This window comes from Peromyscus californicus, unplaced genomic scaffold, assembly GCF_007827085.1.
Source record: "Peromyscus californicus insignis strain IS unplaced genomic scaffold, ASM782708v3 Scaffold_122__1_contigs__length_124938, whole genome shotgun sequence".
In the NCBI taxonomy this organism is placed as follows: domain Eukaryota; kingdom Metazoa; phylum Chordata; class Mammalia; order Rodentia; family Cricetidae; genus Peromyscus; species Peromyscus californicus.
In genome coordinates, this window is record NW_026294405.1 from 39,191 (window position 1) to 64,392 (window position 25,202).

The 25,202-nt window shown below is 44.5% G+C and overlaps 1 long non-coding RNA gene across 4 annotated transcripts; it reads right to left on the reverse strand.

The window, feature by feature from the left end:
- Window positions 1-567: 567 nt before the first annotated feature.
- On the reverse strand, window positions 568-21,052 carry LOC128106257 (uncharacterized). Of its 4 annotated transcripts, XR_008216634.1 has the most exons (4): window positions 15,529-21,052; window positions 13,896-14,827; window positions 10,617-11,350; window positions 568-7,560 (listed from the first exon to the last, which is right to left on the reverse strand). It is a non-coding gene; the product is annotated as an uncharacterized LOC128106257 (long non-coding RNA). The 4 variants fall into 4 exon arrangements; XR_008216635.1 differs by lacking the exon at window positions 10,617-11,350 and having other exon boundaries at window positions 15,529-21,050; XR_008216636.1 differs by lacking the exons at window positions 568-7,560; window positions 10,617-11,350 and adding an exon at window positions 13,300-13,333 and having other exon boundaries at window positions 15,529-21,050.
- Between the last annotated feature and the right edge of the window lie 4,150 nt (window positions 21,053-25,202).

The following is a 25,202-nucleotide window of genomic DNA, read 5'->3' on the forward strand; positions in this document are numbered from 1 at the left end:
TTGTCCTCATATAATGTTGTTAGGGGAGGGAGCCACAGGAGGGCCTTACCTATCCCCAGGTGCACCAAGCTGAGTTTTTAAGGATACCCAGGCTTCACTTTAACTTGTCATCACAGGCAAGATGTAGGCTCATTGCCTTCACCTTCACCTTTATTGCCTTGCCGTACCTTTCATAGCCCCCACACATACCTGATTGAACATACATTGTTCAACAGGCTGAACTTGAAAGATCACATGTCTTCAACCTCAACCATTTTAAAACATCTTAATTGGTAAAGTCACATGCATGTCATTTAACTTCATGACTTGTTATTTCTGTTTTGCGACGATAGATGTCTTTTTATTGGTGCCACCCTGTGGCAAAGAGAAATCATTGAGGATATTTAAGCAAAGAGCCCAGTCAGGCAAGGGTTACTCAGTGTGTTGTTTGGCTGCATTGAGGGGAAGGTCTGGGCTTAGGTAAGTGATGGGAGAAGGCCATCCAGGGTGCTAAGGTGGTGGTGACAATAACTCTAAGATGGTCAGGAAGAGATCAAGGAGGCAGATCCAGTAAATCCTGTCAAAGGAAAAGGAAAGAACCAACAAAGGCAAACTTTTTACAAATACGTTTCCTGGGAAGATCTCTAAGATTAACAGAACTGAAATTTAAAAAGTTTTCATAATTAATTACAAAATATGAAATAGTGTCTAGCAGAAGTCAAGCAAGGAAGTACCATTAAAACTGTGATGCATTATCTGTAGAGGCCCACCAAGGTTTTCTGGTGAGATCTGAGCTTGCTTCACGCAGCAGGGCTGCATTAGGGGATGGCTTGACCACACGCATGGTCACCAGGTGTTTGGGATTATTCTGCACTTGGCTGTGCTGGGGGGAGGTCTTTTTCTCCACCCCTTGGCATTCTTTTAAAAGCCCTTTAGTAGAGACAGAAGGGGCTGGTGGGTTTTGACCCAGGCCCTCCCGAGGCTATCCTGTGTTTCTTTCTGTCTGTCTCTCTCCTCCATATTTCTATCTAACTCTTTTATCCCTCACTCCTCAAGAGTACTTGGGGTAAATAACTGTGGGAGCTGCCCCCCCACAGTTATCAAATGACCTCAGTGTTATTTGTCCTTTCTTCGTCTTCTCAATTAGAGCCTCCGCTCTGATTTTCCCCTTTCATATCACCTATATTCTGTTATTCCCCCTCAACCCCTGACTCCCCTACACACACACACACACACACACACACACACACACACACACACACACACACACACATGGAGTTCCTTTATACTTTCCTGGTTTCTGTGGTTACTCATATACTCACATCTGAAGATTTGGAGCTAGGAACTGCAGATGAGAGAGATGGGATTATTCCTTATCTAAATTCTAACTCTTATCCTTATACCCACAGCTAAGTGTAGCTATTATTCCTCATCAAAGAAGCTTCTCTCTGCAGCAAGCTGAGACCGTGACAGAAAAATCACAACTGAATATAAGGCAAATATCAATGGATTGTGGGGAGCACAGCCCCAATGGATACATCTCCATCACAGCTCCTACATCTATGGCTCGGGGAACATAGAAGAAGAGGGGCAGAAGGATTGTAAGAGCGCGAACAGCAAGAATTCTGCTTGAAGTAGTGTCTCCAAGGAATGGCTGCAAAACCAAGACTGGAACAGAGGTAATATCAATGCACAAGTTAATGGAGAAAGGGGGAAAATTTCATGGGGTCCGTCTCCTAGTCAAAGAACCACAGGCAGCTAATGACTGCTGTGAAAAGGAGAATTAGCCCATTTCAGGGATGAGCCCCATTATTGATTGTCCAATGCAGAATAGTCAGCCTTGAAAACACAAACATGCACACAAACATGCACACAAACAAAAACAGACTGCAGGTTGTGTGTGTGTGTGTGTGTGTGTGTGTGTGTGTGTGTGTGTGTTGTGTATGCACATACATACACACATCTGTAACAATAACAATCGAAGAAAAAGAGGCTATCAACCTGACAGTGGGGGCATGAAATGGCTGGAGGGAGGAGGAGAGGAAATTGATATAATTCTATTCAACTAAAATGAATAAAAATATAACTATATTACTTCCCCCTCTCTTTCTTCTTCCAATGCCCTCATCACTCTCAATTTGATAGCTTTTTTATTTGATCATTATTGTTGCGTTATATGCATAAATATAGCCTGCTAAATCTATTTTTCTTGTTTGGTTTCAGAGCTGTGTATGTATGGTTTCAGAGCTGACCTCCCCCTATTGGATAACCAAGCAGGCGACTCATCCCTGGGTGAGGCTAATTCTCTCTCAGCATTCACTAGTTGCCTATAGCTCTTTGTCTGTGTGTGGGATCCTATGAGACTTTCTTCCTTCCATGTTAGTATGTCTATTGATAGTTCCATTGTTCACGTTCTTGTCTATGAAGGCATTTCGAAAAGAGGTGGTCACACACATGGATCACTTTGAGAAGGGGAAACAGATGAAATCTCCATGAGTAAACTGGGGATGAGGTGGGGGCAATAGAGGGCATGGATAGGGGTTGAGACCATGAGGGAATGGGATGATTGAGTTGGGCAGGGACAGAGTGGAAGAGCAATGAAAAAGATATCTTGATAGAGGGAGACATTATGGGGGTAAGGGAGAACTCTGGTGCTAGGGAAAATCCCAGGAACCCATAAGGATGACCCCAGACTAGACTACTAGCAATAGTGGAGAGGGTGCCTGAGCTGGCTTACTCTGGTAAGCAGATTGGTGAATACCCTAACTGTCATCATAGAGCCTTCATTCAGGAACTGATGGAAACAGATGCAGAGATCCACAGCCAAACACCAGGCCCAGCTCCAGGAGTCCAGTGGAAGAGAGGGAAGAGGGATTCTATGAGCAGTGGGGGGGGGTGGTGGTGTCAAGATCATGATGGAGAAATATACAGAGACAGTAAACCAAGCTCATAGGAACTCACGAACTTTAGACTGACAACTGTGGAACCTGCATGGGACTGGACTAAGCCCTCTGCATACAGGAGACAATTGTGTAGCTTGGTCTGTTTGAAGGGCCCCTGGCAGTGGGATCAGGGTCTATCCCTGGTGCATGAACTGGCTCTCTGGAGTCCACTACCTATGGTGGGATGCTTTGCTCACCCTTGATGCAGTGGGGAGGAGCTTGGTCCTGCCTCAACTAAATGTACTAGGCTTTGCTGACTCCCCATAGGAGGCCTTACCCCTTTGGAGGAGGGGATGGGGGGGTCTGGAGGGAAGACTGAGAGGGAGCAGGAGGAGGGATGAGAGGCGGATCTGTGGTTGGTATGTAAAATGAATTTTAAAAAATTTAACAAAAGAGAGAGGTGGTCACACAGCTGACTTCCTTCATGTTGGACCTCTTTGCTTAAGAAGACAGGCCAGTCAGTCATCCTTCCTGAGCAATGAGCACCTCATGGACTCATTGTTCATGCAACCAAAGTTACACTGAGAGTTACTGCCCTCGATATTTTCCTTCACACAAAAGAACACACACATGCACACATTTACTAACTTTTCTGATCTGGATTGGCCATGCTGGCCTATCTGCACTTGAGTTAACTATTTTCACTGCTCTGGAGAATGATATATCTGAGATAAAGACATCTTCTGAAGGCTCAATGGTCCTTTGGTTATGGGGAACTGAGATGTCCTTCTGGATTCTCAGTCTCTTTAATAAAAGAATTTTAAAAAAGATTTGAAGAAGCCCAAGCACAGCCAATTTTGAGAGAAAAACAACAGGATAGGCAAGCTGCAAATCCTGGCAGCTGCCAGGAGGAGAGGAGATGAAACCAAACAAAACTATGCTTTTTAAGTCAGGTGCAGAGTCACGAAAACATTGACAAAGGGTGTCTGGGAAGCATGCTTAGGTTTTAGGCCAGTATCCAAAACAGAGACAAAGAAAAGGAGAAGGAAAAACCTGCTTAGTGCTGAGCTCCAGATCTGAGTTCAGGGGCACCCAATTCCAGGCTATGGTGTCCAAGGACAAAGGACTGCATTGAGGAGATGTGATTAGATATAGAAACAGATGGTGTATCATGAAAGGAAAAGCATCCAATGGGAGTGGGCTAGTGAACCAAGGAAGGAGCCTCACACACCAGATCAAGAGGCTTGCAGTCCTTTATTGAACACTTACATAATGCCTGTCCATCCCTTTCGTGTTTTGCAGGCTCTTTGTGAGCTGGCTCTATTCATTACATGAAGCCCAGGTGAGAAAAGACTTCCAGTCTTCTGCAACCTGGCTTATGTCATGTGATTCTTTAAAAAAAAATTACTATAAAGTCTGCTGCAAGATCATGTCTCCTAGAAAGACAGGGAAACGACACCCATGATACCTCAGCAATATGTCTGCATAAAGGATCTGAACAACGATAACACCATAGATATGATAACATGGAAGGGGGAAATCTCACTGGTTCCCAGCTCTAGACAAAGAGCTATAGATCATCAGGCATTTAACAACTGATGAGAGAAGAATTAGTCTTCCTCGGGAATGAGCCCCCTAATTGGTTATCTAATATCAAATGGTCAGTGCTGAAATCCTATACATTCAAGTAACACTAAACATACTCAGTAAATTGTATTTATATATTTATCTGTTTATATATGTGGCAATAAAGAAAAAGAAGCCATGAATTTGAGAGGACGCAGGATAAGAGGTGTGATGGGAGGGGTTGGAGGGAAGAGAGGGAGGGGGAAAAGGTGTAATTATATTTTAATTTTAAAATTGAAATTAAAATACACAAATCATATGTTAATCTTGATGTTTCAACCTTCAGTCACCTGCCACACTATGACTGTTCTTAATACACCCATATATTCATTTAAGTACTTAACAGTTATTCACTCACATTGGCCTTTCAATATGGGCTTATTGTCCCCATAAGGAATCAAAGTCAATGACATTGTACTATCATATGTTAAGGTGATCTTAACTCTTGTTGCAAGTGATTGATAGATTTGTAGATCATTGACAAGGGACTTTCATCCTGAGATGACCAATACACCAAGACCCACAGTCACCACTTGGGGTTAAAGAGAACATTTAATGGAGAACATTTGTTTGTTTGTTTATTTATTTGACAAAATCTCATGTCTCCCGACTTGGCCTTCACTTCGTTATATAGTGGAGGATGCAATCCCCCTGCCTCCACCTTCCAGGTGCTGAGATGACAAACATGTGCCACCAGGTCTGGTTGGTTTATGAGGTACCAGGGATCAAACCCAAGACTTACTGTGTGCTAGACAACTGAGCTACATCCCCCCGCCCCCGGCCTAGTTATAATGCACTTAATTTTTAGTTAGAGCTTGGAAAAGAGGACACCAATATGGAATGCTTCAATATGATGGACTTGGTGAAACATTATGTCTGCATTTGTCCTCCTAAAAAGAGAGGTGTGTGTGTGTGTGTGTGTGTGTGTGTGTGTGTGTGTGTGTGTGTGTGTGTGAGAGAGAGAGAGAGAGAGAGAGAGAGAGAGAGAGAGAGAGAGAGAGAGAGGAGAGAGAGAGAGAGAGAGAGAGAGAGAGAGAGAGAGAGAGAGAGAGAGAGAGAGAGAGAGAGAGAGAGAGAATATGAAATAAATACATGGACTTAAAACTTTGACCAGAGTTTGCATTGTAATTACCTATTAGTTTCTTTAAAATATTGACCATATGATTTTAAGAAGAGCTCCTTTTGGGAGGTAATTTTTTTTAAACTTTCTGTCATTAGTGTATTCCCCTCATGTTTCTGCCATTTCTATAATTTATGCTAATTGTGTTACCACTTTAAAAATGTTTTAAAGGTGGCCTAGGTGGATGGACACACCTGAGTGCTGCCTGGGGCCCCTGCTGCCTGGGGTAGGCAGGCACCACTACAATAAATACTTGATGGAGAAGAGCAAAGACAGAAAAACTGAGTGGTGCCCTTGCTAGGGAGAGGTGGACCTGGAGACATGATGGTGGTGACAGGTGAGAGAGAAGGCTGAGGTCGACATGCTGTCATTGTCCGGTAGGGTTGGTGGGATGGTGCACAACAGCCGGGAACTTATGCAGACACAGACTCAGCCCTGAACCTGCCACCTGGCTGCGGGATTCCCCTGGCTCTGGGCAATGTTGGAGGCCGGAGATGGGAAAGTTTCACTTCCTGGATTGGACCTCCTCAAAGGACCACCATGGTCCTCAATACCACCAGAGGGCATGTTGGTGTCGGAGGTCCATGTTGCTGCCTGGACCGCCACGAAGCCTGAGATCCATGTGGATGTTTGCAGTCTGTGTCGCTGCCCCATGCCTTGGCTTTGCTGCCTTGGGGAGCCATGCTGATGTAAGTGGCATGTGTCGCCACCTAAGGCAGTGTTGAGGCTCATGGTCATCAGCCGCTGAGGGCCGTGAGTGGGACAGTGGTCCTGATATGGCCAAGAGCCGTGTTGATGTCTGTGGCCAGTGTTACCACCAAAGGCCATGCCTGTGGTTAGGGCTGCTACCTGAAGCCATGCTAATGTGTGTGGGCGGCAGGAGAGCTGGTCCTGCCCCTCACAGCAGAGCTGGCCCCACCCTTCACCAGCCCTCAGCACTGTGGTGCAGGTGGTGGTGTGGGTGTAGGGGTGCAGGAGAGCTAAAACCCTTGGACACCAACCACACAGCTCTCCTCAGCTGATGGATAAAGACTCACCCTCCTTTGGTGGGCTGGGTACTAGGAATTTGATCATGCTCCACGCTCCAGTGAATATAGGACAACACAAAATGGACTTTTTTTTTTGAGGGGGGAGGCCACATGGGAAGTGAACACAATTGGGTTGCATGCTGTGAGATTCTCAAATAATCAATTAAACTGTTTCACACTTTTTTACTTAAGTACATTTATTTGTTAAGAAAAATAAATGTGGATATCTACCTGGGAATCCAGGAGTGGCTATGTGAGGGTGTTAGGGTAGGTACAGGCTTTGTGTGGGCTGTGAGGTGAGGAAGGGCTCAATAGGGGAGCCCCCAAGAAATGCTGTAACTTTAAGAATCTCTTGGTTTTACTGGAGTTGTGAGCAGCTAATTGCAGTACGTGATTCAAAACCTCACAGAGATCAGCTGGTGTTTCAGGATGCACTTGGCTACCATGAGCTATTGTTATTTAATGTTTATCTAAGCACTTCCCCAAATAAACTTTTCACATGGAAATCCTGGAGCACCTACAGATGGTGCAAGTTTCAAAGTCTGACTAACAAGCCACTGGCTTGATCTCACTGTCCTCTGACCCTTCAATGTGAATGATTCAGTGAAAGGATATGCAATAAAGGAAAATCAGTTTGTCACACGTTTGCATGGTTAATCTTGGTTGCCAATTTGACACATCTGGGGGGAAAGAACTTCAATTGAAGAATTGTCTCCACCAGTTCGGGCTTCAGGAACATCTGTGGGAGCATTTTCCTGATCGCTAATTGATGAAGAAGGGTTCAGTCCACTGTGGGTGGTCCTATCCCCAGGCAGTTGGGTCTGAGCTAAATAATAAAGGTAGCCTGTGAGCAACCCAATAAGCAGAGGTCCTTTATGGTTTCTGCTTTAAGCTCTGGCCTTGAGTTTCCTCCATTGATGATGTCCTGTAGATGAAAGAGAGTTCTTATTGCCAAGTTGCTTTTGGTCATAGTGTCTATCACACAACAGAAAACAAACCAGAACACATGTTTCTTCTCCTGGGAAGATGTTTTGCCTCCTAAATCTGTTCTTGCTCTGTTTAGTAGTGGTTCTCAACCTGTGGATCACGAATGACCCTTTTACAGGGGTCACCTAAGACTATCTGCGTATCTGATGTATACACTGTGATTCATAACAGTAGCAAAATTACAGTTACGAAGTAGCAACGAAACTAACTATTTTTGGTGGTCACCATCACATGAAGAACTGTGTGAAGGAGCCCCAGCATCAGGAAGGTTGAGAACCTCCATATTAGTGCTTTCCTTGGTGGCTAACATTAGTGTAACCTTTCCTATATTGCACACCTTATTATCAATGCCACAAATTATGAGTTGGCCCCTGGCACCTTCCCTTAACTTCTCTCTGGGTGTTCTGAATTCTTCAATCATTTTTATATGTGGCTAATGCTATTTATGATGGTCCAGATGCAAGCCTTCCACACTTTGTCTACTTTCTTGTGAATTTAAATCATAATTTGACAGTGGAGATGGAGTCAATACGCTGGCTTTTCACAGTATTTTATTTAAAGCAGATGTGAAAGTCCTTCCTCTGAACGCTGTTAGCTATCACTATGTGACTGCAGTCAGCACTCCACAATCAGTCCTCAGAGGCACATCATCTAGCACACCCTATACCTCCATCCGAAGCTGCCCAGAGCCCTCGAACAGGTGCACAGACACTCAAGAATCTCTCATCTAGTAATTAGCCTCCTCTGTGGATTTCTTCAGTTGCTTATTAGTTTTCCCGTGCATAAATTCTAGTCATCAATATGGCCACTCTTGATTGTTGTTTGCACCTATGTTTTTAATCAAATGTCAAGATAGGCGAACAGGGAGTGAGCTATGCACTGAAGTGGATATGATACAATGAGTTCCTCCTGCCATCTAGCGGTCAAACTCTTCATTGCCAAGGCAAAAACGATAGGTTAAAAGAACAGATGAAAATACAAAAGGGACAGACTGGTAAGAGAATCACCAAGAGTGGAGAGGAATGAGGGAGGGTAATGAGCGTGAATATTATTAAAATACTTTAGATGCCTATATTACAATGCACAATGAAACCCGTTATTGCGTATAATTAATATATATAAATCTTAAGGAAAGAAAAAGACAGACTGATGCACTATCCCACAAGAGTCTTGATTTGTATGTGGGGTTGCGTTTGTCATCTTATAGATGTGACACTTCTTAGGAAGCCAGCAGCAACCACTAATGGAGACTGTACCTGTCTGGGTGTAATCTTGTTGGTTAATGAGTGAGAGCCTCCACTTAACAGAACACAGGCTCTGGGTCCCATCGGGCCAGCTTTTGATGGGAGCAAAACTAATGCGTGGTGAGAGGAGTCTGGGTGGCGGTTGCACTTTGGTTGTTGGCTCAGGAGTTTACCGGAAGGGGTCATGTGGAAACATTCTAGGGGGTGGCATCAATGCTCCAGGTGCCACGAGAGAGGCTTGGGTTGTAGAGTGTGAGCACTGTTCAGAACTCTCCAGATGGTACACTTGATTTATTTGTGTGGTGGGGTCCCAGCTCAGTCATCAAGCACTGCTGCACAAATAGGAGGACCTGAATTCTCTCACCAGAACCCACATAAGAAGACACTGGACACAGCGGTGTGAGCAAGCAGTCACAGTGCTGGGGGAGCAGAGACAGGTGGATCCTTTGTACTTGCTGATCAGTCGACTTAGCTTAATTGGTGAGGCCCAGTAAGAGACTTTGTCTCAAAAACCAAGGCGGACAGCTTCTGAGGAATGACCTCTGGCCTCCACCTGCACACACATGTGCACATGCACACATTCATTCATATGCATGCATGCACACACACACGGAACAAGAGCAAGAGAGTAAGAATGAGAGAGAGAGAGAGAGAGAGAGAGAGAGAGAGAGAGAGAGAGAGAGAGAGAGAGAGAGAATGTGTTTCATTACATGTGAGTTTTACTTCCAAAATAAAATGTCATGGAGAAAATTACTCATGTTTGAGCTTGTGAGGTGTACTTACAAATAACAGGTTCACCAGTGAATGGGCATAGTAGATACATGTATTGTTATAAATCCAGTGTAGTGAAAAAGAATTGCAGAAGTGAGATGGTATATGCATATAGGAAAATGTTTCCAATTTTTCTGCATGTTAGAGAATCTTGCAGTATAATGTCAGAAAATAATTCTCAGTTGAATACTGGGTACCGTGAACTTGATCTTATTTTCATTAATTGCTATATTTAAAGATATGTCAGGAGGAGGTGCCTGTTAATTGACTCAGCTTGTAAAGACACTTGCTACCAAGCTTGAGTTCTATACCTAGAACTCACAGGGTGGAAAGAGATTTGACTCCTTTACCTACACACACACACACACACACACACACACACACACACACACACACACACACACTGTTAAAGATTAAAGCCATCAGGAACCATGATGGCTAAGGAAGTGGACCAACTGTGCAGGTGATGAACAATAGGGCTTCCATCCATGTCCATGTTGCTAGGTTCCATCACAACACTTGCTTTTCACTCATTAGGAAACAAAACACATTCTAAGCATCGTGGGGTAACTGTGGTGGGATAAATGTAACTGCTGTTGGGAAAGCAGCTCTGGCCCTGATCAAGGACGGCCTTTCCTATACAAAGAACAGATTATCACAGAACAAGGACCCAGCCTGTGAGAGTCTCCAGCACATCTCTTGATTTGCTTCATATCCACGGCCTCTACTTTCATTTTAGCATAACAAGCTATTTCTAGCACTTGGTTTTTATCTCTAATTAATTTTATATATAGAGCTCTGTTATTTCCAAACATTAAGAATTTTAACATTAGAGTTTCAAAAAAGACATAGAGATGAGAAATATATTCTTCCTTTTTTTTCTTGTTCATTTTTTTTTGGTGACAATATCTGATTCTGTAGCCCAGGCTGGCTCCTTGAGATCTTCCTGCCTCTGCCTCCCAGCTGTTTTTATTCTTACCTTTCCCCATATACTTCTTTATGGACTGTCACACTAGGTCATCTTGAGTTTTGACATTTTGGAGGAGAATGATGACCCAGGAGGTGAATGGTACACACTTTTATCTGAGCTACAAAGTCATTGGCTGTGGACTTGTGCATATTGTGAAGTTTTGCTTAGTCTTAGTTCATGTATAAAGTGAAAGATGTCATCTCTGAGATCTGGTCCAGCCATGACTGACCCGTCATCCACATGATCTTGTCTTTATGGCCCTCACTGTCGGGATGCTACTGACTACTTGGTACTGGGCTAGTCCTGGCTTGCCCCCTGTTATTAATTGGGTGGGACTGGAAAGTCCTTTTGTTTCCTGGGTGATCTTGGTGGCATTCTAGGTCAGAACTTTTCTGAACTGCCCAGGCGTATTGTTATCCATTCTGTGGATGCCCATTTTCTTCTCATGTGATGCTCAAAGACACTCCCAGGTTCACTTTCACAAGGCAAAGGGGAGAATTTTCTCATGGAAATGGTTTTAACACTGGGTGGCGCTGCTGAACCACGGAAACTGAGCGAAGGAGGCCCAAGATGAAAAACATCACTCTTACGTTTTCAAAAATGTTTCATTTGGAAATACTTAATCACTTGTTCAACAGAAATAGCCCTTCCTAAGCCATGGGATAGGAAGTCCCATCATGAAATGAAGCTCCAGCGCTTGTATGCTCCCGACTCTGAGGTCTGTGCATCTTCACAGGAGGCTGCTAAGGAGACAGAAGGTTGAAAACCAGTAGTGTTGTCCTGGAGGTGCTTTGGAAAGAGTAAACACTGAGAGGACAGTGATTATTTTCTGGTCATCAGATCCAGCCTTACTTATTGTCGGGGCTAAGAACCACTAACGGCTCTAAATGGTAGCCACTAACAATCGTTAAGAGCAAATCCCTTATATTCTTCATTTTTTTTCTGACTCACAGTGAGGCACTAGGTCCCACTCTAGACATTCTGTGTGTGTGTGTGTGTGTGTGTGTGTGTGTGTGTGTGTGTGTGTACACATAGGTGTGTGAGTGCATGTGTGGTGTGTGTGTGTGTGTGTGTGTATGTGTGTACACATAGGTGTGTGAGTGCATGTGTGGTGTGTGTGTGTGTGTGTATGTGTGTGTGTGTCACACATCTGGGGTTGAATTAATTCAAAAGAAATGAGAAAGGGGATTGGAAATAGCAGGAGGCACTGATGTTTTGGAAAATGGCAGTTCCTTGAGAGAATCCACTTAAATGAAGATCAAAAAGTATACAAATGCAAAATGAATATAAAGATTCATACACTTTATATTTTACTAAAATGACATATGAAAAGATGTCCATATGCATTCAAAATAAAAGACTATTTTATTCATCCAGCATTATTCCCCAAAACCTTCTAATCACAAGCCAGCACATTTGCTGTCTGGGCATGGATGTGGACAGTATTAACAGAGGCACAAAAAGAAGTCATGACCTGAAAAAAATGACTCGTCAAGTTCATTTGGAAAATATGCTTTCAGGTTAAAACCTTTCACTGCATAAAGGGAGATGCTGAGGATTATGCAGAGACTAGAGGAAAGAAAATCCTGTGTTATTATTTTCATTTTTAATATTTTCAGATAAGGAATGAAAGACTGTAAATCAATAAATCTGTAATGAATCCATGAATGCAGGCTAGAGGCATCTATTCTTTTGCACAGCATCCATTCATAAAGGCCCAAAGGAGGAATTCTCCCAGGTCTAAATGTCAGCATCAGTCATGTTCCTTGTCTTGCAGACCCTGGAATCTTATAATGGATTGTTTCTATCCTTGTACCAAAGGAGAAACAGCAGTTACGTGTTGGAAGATGAGAGCCATGTATCTGTGGAAAACTGTCAAAGTAAAGCAAGTAGCTCCCTGGATGTTCCATTGTTTCTTTCTGACTGGGCAAACCCGACCTTCCTGTGTTTGTTTACTTGTGAAAGGATCTTTCTGTATGACTCAGGCTGCATGGGCTCTTGATCATCTGGACTCAGTGTTGGGATTACAGGTGTGGACTACCAACTTAAACATTTCACCCAGTTTTAACATGTCTTTATTTTATTTACTGGAGAAATTGTTACAAACAGTGCTCATGAATTCCTGTATATGTCTTTTTATTTTTGTATCTATGATACATATAAATAGAAAGCATGAACATAAAAGAGATGAGATAGATGCAGATGGAGCTATAGACTTCGTCATAATATAACTTGGAAATGCCCATACTTAGGTCTCGGGTCAAGCAAAGTACAGCTTTTTAGAAGTGGTATGTGCCCTTTTGCACATGGCCCTGGCAAGCAAGCAGAACATAATAGAAGACTGTTGTGTCTGTCTGCTGGGTAGTCACTGTGCAGGAGGCCACTGTAGAAGAAATGTAGCCAGCACCTGGCAAGTGCCTGCACTCCCCCTTCCCAGTCAATCAGTTGTGTGCTTCTGCAGGACTCGGACCTGTCTGTAGAAAGCCTGTGGCCAGTTATGAAGGTAGCGGCCATGTTGCACGTCTCAACAGACCCTTCCCTGGCTCAGGGAGGTTTTGTAAGCTGAACAGGACCAGCCAGCTATTCCACAGTGGCAAATGTTCTGGCCTGAGATAGTCAGACATTAGGCTCTTTGCTCTGCACTGTGTCAGGTGCTGCTGAGAACAAAGCAAGGGGGCAGAATGGATGTAGAAAAAGAGGACAGGCATCCAAAGTGGCCCGGAATGCTGGAATAAGAATAGAACAAAAGATAGAGAACTCAGGCTGAAAAGACTCAAAAATGTCTCAAGTGATAATTATGCAATTACAGTGGCAAAACACTTGTTAAATCAGGATTGCACATTAAGGGAAATCAGAAGGGTTTCATAAGCCCATTGCATGAGACATTAATCATAAAACAATCTACAATAAATACAAAGGGTAACACAGTAGGAATCAGTAGACCACACTAAGAATATGAGACAATACTGTGACTCTGTGTCTATATATAGTCATTCCTTGGAGGTCTAGTAACCCCTAGTTAAATCTGAACTGAAAAATTATATATGATTATTGAAAATGCTAACTGCAGCTAATGCATGTCTGTAATCCTAGCACTCCGGAGGGTAGAGGCAGGAGGATCACAAGTTCAAAGCCAGTCTGGGCTACAGAGCAAGTCCCTGTCAAAACCCCAAAACACACAGAAGACATTAATGTGGGAGGTCTGAATTGCACTGTTGTATCCCTGAAATGCAGGAAGTACCCAAGAGTCAGCGCATGAACTACTGAGTGAATAAAGCTGGTACTTACGATCAGCAACACCATGCAGCAGCACTGGGAGAAATGCTGTGTGAGGCTCCATTCAGGTGAGGCCTGTGGGGGCCACTGCTCCTGAGGATGATATGTGCCATCTGCCCTGGGCCTGGTTCTGAGGGTTCCCCTCTAGTTAGAGAAGCTGTGGACTCCAAAGAGTCACTATCTATTGAAAGGAATCATGAGCTCAGTTTGGAGGAATAGGAATGAGCAGTACTTATAAGATCCTCTGTCTTCTGGAGCAGTAGAGTATGATTGGGGGTGTGTGTAGGGGAAACAGAGAGACAGATAGACAGATACACACACACACACACACACACACACACACACACACACACACACACACACACAGGGACAGAGAGAAACACACAGAGAGGATGTAAGCATGCTATTGAGAATATGTACCAGCTTACGCATATTTGGCAGGAAGGCAACAGTGAAGTAAAGCAACAGCGAGAAAGTGAAGCAAACAGGGGTACCAGGCTGTGCCAGGCGTAAGAGGTGGCCAGGCCTACACTTGTTAAGACTGGAATCCGAAATGGTCAGTGATGGGTAAGAATAATTCTCAGTGACTTGGAGACACTAATGTGCTTTGTAGATACATTTGCGATTGGATACGTGGTATAAACCAATCCCGCTTAACACCACACTTGTAATGACAGGTTTGCAGCAGCACTGGAAATATACATATGCTCTGAGGCATGCCAATTGACGATGGCACATCTGATCTCATTCTACCACCTACTTTTATTAAGCTGGTCCTGCCCGAGTACTCTTTGAGTGTCTAGGTTTTTTTTGTGTGTGTGTGAACTGAGTCAACATAGAATCACCTTCCCAGAGCCACAGAGAGAATGGCACCAGTTGCCTCCTGGGAAAATCTCAGTGGGTTCCCAGCTCCTGGTGGAATTTGGCAAGTGAATGTCCTGCATCTGTGAAAAGGGATACAAAGTAGATTTGAGAATATGTTACTGATTCCCAAAGAGAGAGAGGATGATTTTCTTATTAGAGTAGAGATTCTCTAGTTATCAGGACATTTGGAAAGCCTCAACCACATAGCAGATGAACATGGTACTCTAACCTTTGAATCCTAGCACTGAGGAGGCTGAGGCAGGATGAGTGTGAGTTCAAAGCCAGCTTGGGCTACATAGTTGGGCCATGTCACAGAACGAAACAGATGAAACTAGACAACAGCTGGAGAGACTCCTAAGGAAGATGAATATTAGAATCAGAGATGGAGGGAGGGAGGGAGGGAGGGAGGGAGAGAGAGAGAGAGAGAGAGAGAGAGAGAGAGAGAGAGAGAGCAAGCAGACCAGGATGGCATGTTAGAAGCTACCATAGAACCATTGTCCTTGGTTCTGACCCTCAGAGCAGACCAGCATTTCTGAATCAGGAAGCCTGGGCAGAACCCAAGGCTTCGAGTTTTCAGATAATGTGATGTTGATATTAGGGTTGGGTACCTACAAGTTGAAATCCCTCTCACAGAGGGAGGGCTCTGCGCATGTTTTTGTCCTGCAGCATCACTTAAAGGGGATTGAGTATGAGGCTGTCTGCTAAGAAGAGATTGGGCCATGTAAGAATCCATTTCCCCATGGCTTTCCCAAGACCTCTACCTGGAAGACCAGAAATGTACCTTCCCAGAATAGCTTTAGCCAGGCCTGGTCCATGGCAAGGCAGCCATTCTCTCTGGAGCGGAGGGTCTGCCATCTAGGATGAAAACACTCTTGTAGGGCTGTAGGCAAACAGGAGAAGGACCAGCAGGAGCTGCCTAACTGCAGAGCTGGCTCACCTCAGTATCCTCAGCTGCTTTGTACTCTAGACTCACAGCCAGGCCAGAGAGGATGGCACTTGTATTCACAGCTGTGGGACAGAATGGAGGTGTGCAGGGGATGGAATTGCTAACATTGGCATTGCAGCTGGCTGCATTAGTAATATATCAAATTGGGACCACGGATCCGAGTAGCAGAGGCAATTCCACAGCATCTTATCTCTGGGCTGGAGGGTCATGCTGCTAAAACTGCTGGGAATTGCAGAGCACAGCATCACAGGAGAACACAGGTGGTGAGGACCGGTAATCAGGAAAGCACCTCCCTTGGGAGGGCCAAGGACTTCCATGTATCAAGCCCATGGTGGCCCTGACCTGGGGATGAGGGTGACTCACATACAATGTTATCTCATTACATTTTCACAGCAGTCCCTGCAACGTGTTAATAGCTTCACTTTACTGATGGGCAAATAGGCTGAGAAAGCTAATCTAACTTTCCCCGCTACCACAGGGCAGCAGATGGGAGTCTCTTCCTAAGCGTTTTGAGAACTGGAACATTCATGAGGACAATTTAGCATTGAAAGTTGTAACAGCCTTTTGCCCCTGACTCTCTCGACCCGGTGGCAGAATAGATTATAATTGTTTCAGGAATGGAGAATGCACTGGCTAGTACCTGGCACTTTTTTTTTCTTTTTTTTGCATTCGAGTAATATTTGTTTCTAGAACAATGCATGAATGGGCATACACACACACACACACACACACACACACACACACACACACACGGGGAACTGTACAAACACATTTCAGGTAGGTGTCAAAATCCCCAAGGCTTTTTAGTGGATCAGCCTGTAGTTTGGGTCCTGCAGGAGAATTGCTTATTTCAAAGGCTAGATCTGCAGTGATCAGAGTATTTGAGGGACTGGGGAGGGGGCAATAATTGAATTAGGATTTTCAAAAATGGCATGTTTCCATCATGGTTGGTGAAAATAAAGACAACCAGTTGGGTAGATGCTACCTAGGCAGTAGCCCAGAAATGCTGCTTACTCATCTGTGGCTCAGAGGCAGAGTTTAGCAACAGACAAAAAATGTAATCAAAATAAAACAGGTGCTTTCCCACACAGAGAGTATGAGAATTCGAGGAAAGTAAATTTAGTCTCCCTGTAAGTCCTTAAAATACACACCACACCCATATGAATGTGTCATTAGCAGGCTGAGGGTTTCATGCAGAGTAAACTTTTGCTATGACTGTCGTTGGGCAACAGCCAACGTGAGGAACCTGAATCCTGAAGGGCGGAGTTTCTCACTGCACAGCCTTTCTCTCTCTGCCACAAACCTCTGCCTTCCTCTGCTCCTCATTTTACTTGTAATGTTGCTGCTCAGGGCAGAGAGAGATCACAAGTGGAAGAAGAGGAGGCAAAGACGAAGGCATACTGCCCTCAGAGTCCCCCGACACTTGGTAAGGTTAGAGCATTGCACAGGACCCCGGGTTTCAAAAGGCGTTGGAGCAAGCTTACCTACTGAGTGAGGATGGTATCCATCATAGTACAGTCGAAGGGTTGTGGTTTGGGTTTAGGAAGGCTGGACACCTCTCCTGTGGCCCACCAAAGCCACAATTTCTGTAGGTTACATATGATTTCTAATTTGTAAGGTTCACTGTGAAATGAAAATGCTGGGCCTCCTGCTGACGGGGACAAGAAAACTGTTAGAGCTGTAACAGCCGCAAAAAATAGCTCCTGGTTCTTGGCACGCAGCTTCGAAGACCCCTGAGATTCCCCGAGGAGGCAGAGTTGAGAGGAACATCTTTCCTTATGTGTAACAAACCCCTCTTGACCCTACCAGGGTTGATGCGAGTGGGAAAATCTTGGGTCCTGGGAGCTGGTTGCCCTGAGCTCTGCTGACATAGCGTGTGTAATTGATCTTGGCTTTCTACACATGAATGAGTACCTGAGATAAGTGAAAAAGAGAGTTTACTTTGGGCTATCGACACAGAGGTTTCGGTCTTTGCTTAGTCGGGCTCATTGCTCCTGGTCCTGTCGCATGCCATGGTGTGCAGCACATTGTGGAACAAAGACACTTGCCTCACAAAAGCCAAGAAGCAAAGAGAGAAAACAGAGGTTGGCCTAGGTCACACTTCCTCTACTAGGCCTCACTTGCGATAGGGTCTGTCACCTGCCAATAGTGCCAGCAGTTAGTGATCGAGTTTCAACACATGGGCCTTTGAGGGACACTTCCAAAGCATAGCAGACAACTCCAGGAGGGCTTAACCTAAGTGGTGGTGCACTAGAAACCTCTGCGAGCACCTGAAAAACACCCTCCCTGACTCTGCCCCATAATCTCCTCTGTGTGTTTGCTTTGGAGCTGTGCCCTTTATCATAAACCGGTGATAGTAAGTGTCATAATTAGCTTCAGCTGTCAAGTTGGCACAACCCTACAGTCACCTGGGAAGAGGAACCTCGACTGAAAAACTGCCTCCATCAGATTGGGCTGTGGCCATGTCTGTGAGGCATTTTCTTAATTGCTAATTGATGCAGAAGGGCCCAGCCCATTGTAAACAGTGCCATCCCTAGGCAGGCGGGCCTGAGCTGTGTAAGAAAGCAAGCAGGAAAAGCTAGGGGAAGGAAGTCAGCAAGCTGTGGTCCTCCATGGCTTCTGCTTCGAGTTCTTTTTTTTTTTTTTTTTTTTTTCAGGTTGCTGCCTTGAGTTCTTGCCCTGGCTTCCCTCAGTCGTAAGTCAAAAGGGAAGTCCACCTTGTTGTGTTGGGGACCTGAAACAGGGGCAGTCTGGCAAGTCTGGCCTTCCCCTGTAGGGTTGGCACCAAGGCTCCAACTCTGCCAGAGCTGGATTAAATTGTAAGACAGCAAATTGATGTCTGTAGAAAAACTGGAGAATTGCCATGAACAAAACTGGGTGACATGGCCCATGCCTGTAATAACAACACTTGGGTGGTAAAGGCAGGTCGATCGGAAATTCTAGGTAATCATCAGCTACATAGGGAGTTGAAGGCTAGCCTAGGCTAACAAGGAAAACCATCTTGAATAACTTCTTACCTAATGGGTCTCCCTAGCTTGCATATATAACAGAAAGTATTTCTCTCCCCTCTTAAAGGTACAAAAATGCAGAGTTTTCTCTTTTTTTCCACATGACTTTTCTGCTTATGTGCATATTCAGTTTTCCCAGCAGACTTCACTTAGAGGAAAGATAGGCTCAAGAGAGAATTAAGAAATTGAAGACAGAGCGTGGGCCTGTGAAACTGGCCCACTAGTGGATGAAGGAGGCAGCAGTGGCCGTGGGTGGAGTCATCGGGTGGCTGATCAAGCCCAACGGAAGAGGTTTGTTCACTTAAGTCTAAGTTGAAAGAGTGAGTTAGTTTATGGCCCTGTCACTTGCTTGGCCACTCTTCTCACTGCTGGCTCTAGACCCTTGTGTTTCTGGTTTGCATGCCTTATCTTTGGCACTTCTGTCACTGAGGTGACAAGAGGGTAAGAGGAGGTCATCTGAAGCTTGCTGCAACCAGCTGAACAGGAGTCTGATGGTACCATGCTGAAAGAGGTCATCCTAAAACCACAGGCTTAAAAGACACCTCGATGATGAGAATGTCAGGGCCTCCTTAGAGTGCTTCATCCACGCCCCATATTAAGGAGTGGAACCGCGTTAGGACCAGTGGATTAAGGCATTAAGGTCACAGGAGACAAAGCAGTCACCTACCCTGTGGAGTTCCAACAGAGACTCTCCAGTTCTGTCACTGTTCAAGGGTTATCCACCCAGCAGACATCCCGTAGGGAGAAGCCAATAGCTTGTTTTCCCAGCCTGGAAACAAAAGCGCCAACCACAGTGGGAATCAAGGACTTGATGTTATGCAAAAGTTATGCATACTGATGGCCTGTAGGTTTGACCTGCATTTGGGTTGGGTTTAGCCCAGGATGACCTGAAAATGAATTAAAAAATGGTATTAGCACTAAAAAATTTGGACACCCCTTATAGACAACTTTATTTACTCTTTCTCCTGAAAATTCAGCAGAACTAATCACCCTGATCTGAAGGCCCAGGCACTTGTATCCTGAGGAGCTTGGGACTCAGACAGGAACATGCATAAACTCAGGACTCTCCAGCACAGGTAAGCAGTGAGGAGCTTGGGACTTAGGAACTCAGGACTTGCCAGCACAGGTAGGCATTGAGGAGCTTGGGACTTAGGAACTCAGGACTTTCCAGCACAGGTAGGTAGTGAGGAGCTTGGGACTTAGAAACTCAGGACTTTCCAGTACAGGTAGGCAGTGAGGAGCTTGGGACTTAGGAACTCAGGACTTTCCAGCACAGGTAGGCAGTAAGGAGCTTGGGACTTAGGAACTCAGGACTTTCCAGCACAGGTAGGCAATGAGGAGCTTGGGACTTAGACAGGAACTCAGGACTCCCCAGCACAGGTAGGACCTGCCTTAGTATCGCAGCCGACTCCTGGCTTGAAGCTCTTCCCTTGCCTGTCTTTACTAGGACTGTGTTCCTACAGCCCAGGGCCCTGTCTCCCAGCTTCCTGCCAAATAAGATGTCAATGAGAATAATTGCTTTTTAAATTGGGCACCTAATTCTTTCAAACATATCACAATCAATTTTTTTCTCTATGGCAGTGGAATATCATTTCAAGGAAATTCTTAAATGTGTGTGAGAACCGTGATTGATAAGGAAATAAAATTACCTTATAAATACAAATAATTACTCCAGCAGAAAGAAAACAGAAATATGTTGTGAAGGGCCGGCAAGTGATTGGTTCCAGACTAAAGAGCTATTTTATTTTATTGTTTGGATTCCTGCTAGAGCAGACAACTATGTGCACTAGGAGTGGGAGGGTCTGTGTGACCTTGAACAATACTGACACCCTTCTGCCTCATGTCTTTACCACCTGCAAAGCAGACTTTGAAGTGCCCACTCCTGCTTTATTACATCGGTAAATTAGACCTTGTGTGCAAGCGCTAGCTATGAGTTCTTCTGCAGACACAGGGCACACATAGCTGATCTTGATATTGTGAATTGGAACACGGACTAAAGTGTTATTTATTCTGAAAACCTGAGGTTATTATTTCCTTGGCAGCTGAATGACCCCTTTAAGCAAGTGCATATTTTCTTATGAGGCTGGGAAAGAATAGAATGAGCCTCTTTCACTTGGCACAAACGCATAGTTTTAAATGTTTGTAATGCCTGGCAAGCATTCTGCCCTGATCACTTTGAATTGTGCTAGTCATAGTCATAATGTAATAAGGCCTTGTTTTTTTTTTCTTCTATTGCGTTCTTCCAAAAGAATGCAGAATAGATGGGGGTTATTAAAAAGGAGGATTAGATTGTCCTTTGCTACGTCAAATACATGCTGTTCTTATTTTTTTCTTTCTGTTTTCTCTACTGGCACCCATTTGAAATATACCCACACAAAGTTTATATTCATTTCCACAGAATCCTATATTTTGGTCCTAAGGCAATTTTTTTTCTTTAAAGGAAAATGCTTGCAAATCACAGAGACCTCATTCTGCTTCTTATAAGTTGATCAGTGTGCCCAGGCCCACCCTCAGGAGGAGGCCTACCCCCTATTCCACACTCTGGAGATTGTTTTATGCCTGTGGGAGAGTTTTCAAGAGACATAGAACCAATAGGATATAATCTGTGTATATTTGGGATTTATTGGGGAATTGCATGTGTTATCTTGGGGAAGGGGAAGTCCTGCAATAGGCTATCTGTAGTTGGAGGACCTGGGATCCTAACGATGTGTCCTAATCAGAACTGATGGTCTCAGAACTGAGAGATCTCATAGTATAACTCTGTCCAAGGCCTAAGGCATGAGAACCAAGGGGCTGCCAGCATGAGTCCTGGAGTCCCACAGTCAGGAAGCTTGGAGTTCTGATATGCAAGAGCCCCAGCAAAAGAGAGAAGAAATGACTTTCTTTTTTTTTAATTAAAAAATATTTTATTCATTTTACATACCAATCACAGATCCCCCTCTTCCCCTATCCTGCCCCTTCAGCCTCCCCCTCCCAACCCATTCCCCCATTCCCTCCTACAAGAAGGTAAGGCTTTCCATGAGGAGTCAGCAGAGCCTGGTACATTCAGTAGAGGCAGGTCCAAGCCCCTCCTACTGACTCAAGGCTGCACGAGGTGTCCCACCATAGGTAGTGGGTTACAAAAAGCCTACTCATCACCAGGGATGGATCCTGATCATACTGCGTGGGGGCCCCTTAAGCAGATCAAGCTATAAAACTGTCTCCCTTATGCAGAGGGCCTAGTCCAGTCCCATGGAGGCTCCACAGGTGTTGATCTAAATTTCATGAGTTCCCACTAGTTTGGTTTGGTTGTCTCTGTACGTTTCCCCATCATGATCTTGATGCCCCTTGCTCATAGAATCCCTCTTCCCTCTCCTTGACTGGACTCCTGGAGCTTGGCCTGGTGCTTGGCTGTGGATCTCTGCATCTGCTTTCATCAGTTGCTGGAGAAAGGCTCTATGATGACAGTTAGGGTATTCACCAATCTGATTACTGGGGTAAGTCAGCTCAGGCACCCTCTCCACTATTGCTAGTAGTCTAAACTGGGGTCATCCTTGGGGATTCCTGGGAACTTCCCTAGCACCCGGTTTCTCCCTATCCCCGTGATGTCTCCCTCAATCACGGTATCTCTTTCATTGCTCTCCCACTCCATCCCTGTTCCAGCTTGACCATCCCATTCCCTTATGTTCTCATCCTCCATCCCCTACCCTCCATTGCCCACCCCTCATGCCCGGTTTACTCTAGGAGGTCTCATCTATTTGCCCTTCCCAGGGGGATCCATGCATTCCTCTTTGGGTCTCCTTCTTAGCTAGTTTCTCTGGAGCTGTGGGTTGTAGTCTGGTTATCCTTTGCTTTACATCTATGACACACTCATGAGTGAGTACATACTATGTTTGTCCTTCTGAGTCTGGGTTACCTCACTCAGGACGATATTTTCTAGTTCCATCCATTTGCCTGCAAAATCCATGATGAGAAATGGCTTTCTTAAGGCAAAGACTTAGACTTAAACTCATGGGTCTTGGGAGGGCGTTTCAAGTCTCAGACAGAGTAGTGAGGAGGTAGACAGATGACTCAGCAGTTTCCAGCCTGTATTACTCTTACAGAGAACCTGAATTCAGTTCCCAGCACCCATACTGGGAGGCTCACAGCCATTTGTACCTCCAGCTCCAGGGGATCTGATGCCCCCCCCCCTTTTTTTGGGCTTCTTCAGGTACCGACATGCCCATGGTACACATAAACTCCCACAGGTGCACACACTTGTGCATGCATGAATATGTGTGCACATGCACACACATGTGATAAATAATATAATACATTTAATAAAAAACGATAGGTACTAGAGAAATGGCCACCTGTAACTCCAGTTTCAGAGAACCCAACACCCTCTCACCTCTGTGGGCAACTGCATGCATGTGGTTCATGTAACTTTACACAGGCATTCAACTACACATGCATAATACATAACAAAGTAGATCTTTTTTTTTTTTTTAAAAAAAAAAAAAAACCAATAACAGTGGAGAAAGGTATTTCTTTTTCCCTGCAAGCCTTTCCCATTAAGCCTTTTTATGCCTGAGCTCTGCTTTCCTCAAGTGGACAGTAGCGTGTCAAGTAAATCATGGCAGCCTCAATACACTCACTCATTGTTTCCATCAGTGAGTTCTCATGTCAGTATCTGTATGATTTCCCTCCATCTGACCACTTCTCATCTTCCCCTCAGGACTCATTTCATATCAGACATCTGAGTCACCTTATTAGGGCATTTATCCATTCCAAGTATATGCACAGCTTTTCAAAAATATAACATGAGACTCTTTGTTCCAGGGCTCAGCCAAGTAGTCCCTTTACCTCTGAGTAAAATCGAGGCAGGGAGCAGAGCACTGAGGTTTCCTTTATATTTATTATTAGTATTTTGTTTCTATGAATGTTTGCCTGTATGTATGCATGTGGACTATGTGTTTGCCTGGTGCCTGTAGATGTCAGAAGAGAGCATCAGATTCTGGAATTGGAATTATAGATGGTTGTGAGCCCCATGGGGGTGCTGGGAACTGAAGTCAGATCCTCCACAAGAGCACTCTTAACTACTGAGCTATCTCTTCTGTTCCCTGGGTTTTTTTTTTTTTAATAGCAAAAGTTAAGGAATAAGATGTGATTCCATAGGAAGTGGAAAGAATGTTTAGTCAGGAAAAAAATAGTTGAAGATTGTAGTAAAGAATGCTTTGGTCTATCAGGTAATCCATTGGTCTTTCAAGTCTTTGTGTCTATGGTGGTAGATTCAGTGGACAAGAGACCATGAGTAAGGGCTGGAGAGACAGCTCAGTGGTTAAAAGCAAGTACTGTTCTTGCAGAGGACCCAAAGTGATCTCAGAACTTACATTGGGTTGCTCACAACTACCTGTAAGTCCAGACCTAGGGGGATCCAATGCTTCTAGCCTTTGTGTGCACTCACACTCATGTTCACCCCCCTTTCCAGAGAGAGAAAGAGGGAGAGAGAAGAGAGAGAGAGAGAGAGAGAGAGAGAGAGAGAGAGAGAGAGAGAGAGAGAAACTTAAAAATAATAAAAATAAATCCAAAAGGAGACTGTGAATCAAGACAACTCAGGTGAACAGCAACTGGCATGGAAAGTCATTGAAGGCATAAACTGTGGTCTGGGCTTGGTCAGATTTCTATTACTGTATCTAAACCCTCAAGATAATCCCAAGCTTCTTTCTTTCTTTTTGAGATGCCAGCCTATTTTTGAATTGCTCATAGCTTTTGAGACAGTGGTGCAGTCAGACATTATGACATGAATGAGTATTGGAAGGGTTTGTTCATCTCGTAGCAGTCACAGACAAAGGGAGAAGAAGTGACAGGATCCCAATTTGCCCATGAATCTGTACTCTAGCGTGTATGTCATGGGCTCCCTATCTGGAGTTAGTAGATGTGTGTGTTGAATCTCCCTAGGAAAAGTCTTACCACATGACAACAAGAGAGTGACTATACTTAGGAATACAACAGAAAAACGGTGGTTTCAGTCGGGATACAACGGTAAGGTTTGACCAACAGCCCCAGCAACTGGTTGAGACTTAAAACTTCGACAAGTGATTCTTCAATCTATGTGTCTACTTCAAAGTGAGCCCGGAGGAGGAAAACAAGAATCAGCCTGCTATTTATGGTATGGGTGAGTTTACCTCTGGGCTCCAGATTTGCAAGCAGAAGGATTCAGGGTTTTATGAGTGGAAATTTTAAGGAAACAGGCACCAGTCATGGCCTGACAGTACGTGGCTTTGTGGAAAGTCCTCATGTAGGAGAATCTACGCAAATGTGAGACACGGGAAATAAAAATCCTGTGGTAGGTGAGAGAGTTTTGGATCTAGAAATGCTGAATGGAAGACAGTGCAAATCTGCACCTATTAGGTGACAGTGAGCTTGGTCTTGTGGCTTGAGCCCAAAATTTCTCATCTTTAGAACAAAGATTGTAATGCCTGCATTTCCTATGTCTCAGAGCAGCATTTGTGATGTACTGTCAAACAATAGCCTGCTGGT